Source organism: Mus caroli, chromosome 5 (assembly GCF_900094665.2).
Source record: "Mus caroli chromosome 5, CAROLI_EIJ_v1.1, whole genome shotgun sequence".
NCBI lineage: Eukaryota > Metazoa > Chordata > Mammalia > Rodentia > Muridae > Mus > Mus caroli.
The window spans coordinates 23,978,469-23,983,960 of NC_034574.1; positions in this window are offsets into that span (position 1 = coordinate 23,978,469).

Here is a 5,492-nt window from a genome sequence, read left to right on the forward strand (position 1 = left end):
GCCTCGAACTCAGAAATCCGCCTGCCTCTGCCTTCCAAGTGCTGGGATTAAAGGCGTGCGCCACCATGCCCAGCTCAGACAGCAATTTTTAAAACTAATTTTTTTAACAATATGATTCAAAGATTCTTGTATGTTGAGAAATAGTGGTAGGAAAACATTAAGTCCTGTGTTTTGTAATCAAGCTGTTAATTCTGTAAGAGCAGAAAACTTTACATGTACTGTACAGTAAAAATACTATCATTCATAAGCTCTGTTTCAGTGTTTGTCTGTATCGTGTGGCATGATAGTGTGTGTAATACAAAGTGTTTCTGTTCCAGGTTCAGAGCCAGGGCTACAAGTGGTGTGGTGGCTCATCCTTGGAATCAATCCTAACACTCAGAAGGCAGAGGCAGGAAGATATCTTCGAGTTTGAGTCCATCCTAGTCTACATAGTACGATCCAGACAAGCCAGGACTACATAGTGAGATCCTGTCTCACAAAACAAAACAGAACTGGGGCTACAGACCAGACTTATGGTGACAACACATGAAACGACACATGTGAGCACAGCCAGAACACCTGGCTTGGTGGCGTATTTCATTTTAAATTAGTTTCTTGTCATTGTGCATTCAGAAACCTTTACACTTCCCAAATGTTTCCTAATCCTCACATTCAGTTATGTATTCCAGTATAAACGTGTGATCCACAGTTTAGGAAGCTCTGTGCTTAATAATAGAAAAACGCACATAAAAAAAGGGGGGGATAAAGGAAAACTAACAGGAGGGGATGATAGATCTAAAATTCCATCAGAATCAGATACAACCTTTTGATGCTCAGGTGGGTAAGGACTGGTCCATGGAGACTGTGCTGAGAACAAAGGTTTCTCAAGAACCTTGGTAACTGGGTGAGAATCATAACTACAGTGAAAGCCACAGCATTACAGCATTAATAATAAAAGGATCAATGACACAGACAAATATATTTACAAGCCACTGACTCAAGTTGAGGTCTGCAATGACCCAGACATATTACCACTTTGAACTTTATTTATGGGTCCATGTCCTAACATGATAAACAGTTTGCTTATAAACTAAAGACACTGAAAATTGCTACATATAACTCCATCTGCTTTTCCTTTTATTCACTATGTGAGAGATGTCAGCAAGGCCACTGGTCCAGAATAACTCCTTACTCATCTAATGAATGGATGACTGTGTCAAAGGATGAGCAGCCTACAACTAACTCAACAGTTCAATCCTCTGCTGACAAACTCAGTGAGAACACCAAAGTTCTACCACAGGGCCAGCAATGTCTCTCTCTGAGGTCAATGTGACTACACTGTGAAGACAAGTGCTGCCCAAGACTCCTGGAGGAAAATTGAACCATAGGCTTTCAGCCTAGCCATTCCACAATTAAATCCAAGAGGAAAAGACAGAAGAGCCAGGAGCCTCACATTCAGCCCGACTGCATGAAAGACCTTCCTTCCACCTTTTCTTTTTCCTTCACTTCCTGGCTCAGTTGTGATTACTATTGCTGTGATGAAACACCATAACCAAAAGCAAGTTGAGGGGTGCCTTAGTTAGGGTTTCCATTGCTGTGAAGAGACAGCATAACCATGGTAACTCTTATCACGGAAAACATTTCATTGGGGCTGGCTTACATTTCAGAGGTCTTGTCTATTATCATCATGCCTGGAAGCTTGGTGACACACAGGTAGACTGGGTTCTGGAGAAGTAGCTGAGAGTTCTACATCCTGACCAGCAGGCAGCAGGAAGAGAGAATGACAAAGTACACCCCCTCTCAATCCCCAGTTCCTCCAACAGTGCAACACCTACACCAACAGAGCCATACCTTCAATAATGCCACTCCAAATGAGTCTATGAGGGACATTTTCATTTAAACTACGAAAAGGAGGAAAGGGTTTATTTCTCTGAGAGTTTCATGTTATAAATAGCACTGAGAATAGCAAACTTTGACTTTTTCCTTTCTAATTTGTATCCCCTTAATCTCTAGTTGTCTTATTTCTCTATTAGATCTTAAAGTACTATATTGAAGACATAGGGAGAGAATGGGTAGCCTTGTCTTGTCCCTGATTTTAGTGGAATTGCTTTAAGTTTCTCTCTAGTTAATTTGATGTTGGCTATTGACTTGGTGTATATTGCTTTTATTAAGTTTAGATGTGCATCTCATATCCCTGATCGCTTAAGGACTTTTAATATGAAGCAGTGTTTATTTTGTCAAAGGCTTTTTAGCCTTGAATGAGATGATCATGTGATATTTTTCTTTCAGTTTGTTAATATGGTGGAATGTACTGATGAATTTTCTTATACTGAACCACCCCTGCATCCCTGGGATGAAACCTACTTGATCATTGTGGATGATGTCTAAGGTGTGTTCTTCAATTCGCTTTGCAAGTATTTTTGCATCAATGTTCACAAGGGGAACTGGTCTGAAATTCTGTCTTTGTTGTGTCTTTGTGTGGTTTAGGTAGTCAGGGTGATTGTGGCTTCATAAAATGCATTTGGTGATGTTTAATTAGCTCTTCTGCACTAAAATCATCTGGACCAGGCCTTTTAAGGAGTAGAAGACATTTAGTGACTGTTTCTGCTTCCTTAGGGGTTATAGGACTATTTAAGTGGTTGACCTGATCTTGATTTAACTGTGGAACATGGTCTCTGTCTAGAATATCATCCATTACATTTAGGTCTTTCAACTGTGTGGAGTACAGGATTCTGAAGTAAAACTTACTGATTCTTTGAATGTTCTCAGTGTCCATTGATATGTTTCCCTTTTCATTTCTGACTTTGTTAGTGTGGGTACTGTCTCTGCTTTTCAGTTAGTTTGGCTAAGAGTTTGTCTATATTGTTGTTTTTCCTCCAAGACACAGCTCTTGGTTGTGTTGATTCTTCTTATTGTTCTTTTTGTTTCGAATTTATTTCAGCCCTGAGTTTCATTATTTCCTGTCCTAAAATCCTAACTTCCTCTCCATGAGAGGAGGCCTTGCCTCCCTTGGGAACTGTAGCATGTAATACATGGAGCTCTTGCTGTTCTCCATGATGATGATGCCTCACTGAAAATAACCACTTTGCCAGATTTCAGGTGTCTTGAAGAAGCCCACCATGTCAATGTTACCATGCCATGAGAAATTAGTAACAGAAGTCTATGGACCACCTAGACTTGGGCTTCTGAATCATTATGTAAACAATTATAATGGGTTCATGGATGCACATGAATACACACATGAAGACCACAGACATTTATGGGAGGTTTTTTTCTCTCTACAATGAGGGTCCCAAGGAAGGAACTCAGGTTTCCAGATTTGGCAACAAGTACCTTTACCTGCTGATCCATCTCATCAGCTGATCATCTCAACTAAGGTACTTCATAAGCTCTTTATGGTTTTGTTTTGTTTTGTTTTGTTTTGTTTTGTTTTGTTTGAGATAGGGTTTCTCTGTATAGCCCTGGCTGTACAGGAACTCACTTTGTAGACCAGGCTGACCTCGAACTCAGAAATCCACCTGCCTCTGCCTCTCAAGTGCTGGGATTAAAGGCGTGCACCACCACCGCCTGGCTTATATGTATTATTGACACATTCTTTTTGCCTGAAGAATGAATGTTAACATTAATGAAAATACATATTAACAAATGGTTTCCATGGACGGAGCTGTGGGGAGGCTGGAAATTAGAGTGACTTAAAAAGCTCTATGGAGACTCCTTTTGTTGTAGGCTACATGTCAAATGTAATTGGGTCCTTACTTTTTTTTTTCTTCCCCTGTAACCCCTAGAGCTAGGATTGAACCTAGGGCATTGTGCACGGAAGGCAAATACTCTACCACTAAGTTACATCTGAGGTCTGAAACTCCATTCATCTTCTAAAACATTTACAGGGCAGGCTGGATGAAGACACTCAGCTGGCAATATGGCCATCTTGAGACTTATTCAAATGGCTGACAGAATGCTTTCAAGACTGGGAATCTTTAGCTATCTGCAAGAAAAAAGGAAGGTACCTCAGTGGACACTGTATCCTAAGGACAGTTTAGTCTGGTAAGGGATGATATGAAACTATTGTCTCATGTCATATGTGCCACTAAAAGAAGCTAGGTTAATGTACCCATCTGTTAGCATTTACCAAACAAACCCCACAGCTTAGTAAGGCATAACCAGACAAGGTGATCCATCCAATATAGTAATAACTTGGTAGTGTGCCCTAAACCCAGTCTCACCTAGTTTCCAGTGTGTCTACAGATGGCCATTTCTGTATCAGGGACAGCTCATAAAGACCAGGTGACCCATGGCAGAAAGTAGCCAGAGCCTCTACCTTGCTTCTCGGGAAACTGAGCTTTTAAAAGCCCAGAATTACCAGCAATTGCTTGGGGAACACACTGGATTACTTCTTCCACAATTTAACTCTGACTCCTGCCAGTCTCCGTGAGTGAGTTTCATTCCATAAATCATAAAATCTAGAAGAAACACTTCCTCAGTATACTCTGAGATCGGCCATGGCAAAAGGGCAGCTTCAGCCATCCCTCCAATGTTCAATGATTGCATAGGAATGCTCCACACCAGAAATGTGTGGCCATAGCTGCAGGCTCCATTCACTGTGACTATTCTTGAGCTTCCTCCCAACACTGCTTAGATTAAGATACTTTTCTTGTTATAAAAAGAGATTCATTATCCCATCCCAGCTTCCAGGAAGCTAATCTCTATTCTGTATTTATCAGATGTGCCTAATCTATATTGCTATCCTAGATTAGAGGGGAGAGATCTGCTCTAAAGTTGGAAATAAGTGATGCTGTTGCATGATCCTGAGCCCAGAGCCCTGCATAGATGCCTGGTAGTATAAGACAATGAGCATGCCTACCTCATGTACCTGTACCTACACATTTCCAAGTTTCTCCCTTTAATTGGAGGTGACCTAGTCCAACTAATACAGCCCATTCACTTCAAGGACAAAAGCCAACTGCAGGAGGTGGGGTGATAGTGCCTAGATTAAGAGCATTTATCACACTCTCAGGAGACTCACATGGGGCCTACCAATAAACTATAACAGGGTATTGATTTCCCTCTTGTGGCCTCTGAGGGATCTGAATTCTGTAGGACCACAAACACACAATAGACAAAATACCCATTCACATAAAATAATAAAACTAAATCTAAACAAGAAGAAAAGCACAGGAAAGGCATGGTCAAGGCCAACAATAATTATAAAAAGCTATGTCCCAAGATTTGGAGAATCATTATCTCCTTTGTGTGGTTATAACTGATACTGTATTGCAAGAAAAACTGAGGCACCTGGCTCTGTATTTCCTGATTTCTTTTATACTCCTTTATGAATTTTTGAATTTCCTGAGGAGCTGTAGAGCAATGCAGGTACATTTCTTAATACTTGGTCCATGGGGCAGCTTCAACCATCCCTCCTATGTTCAATGATTGCATATTTGGCATAGCTGCAGTCTCCATTCCATTCAACAACAATGAATGTGATATATATATATATATATATATATATATAT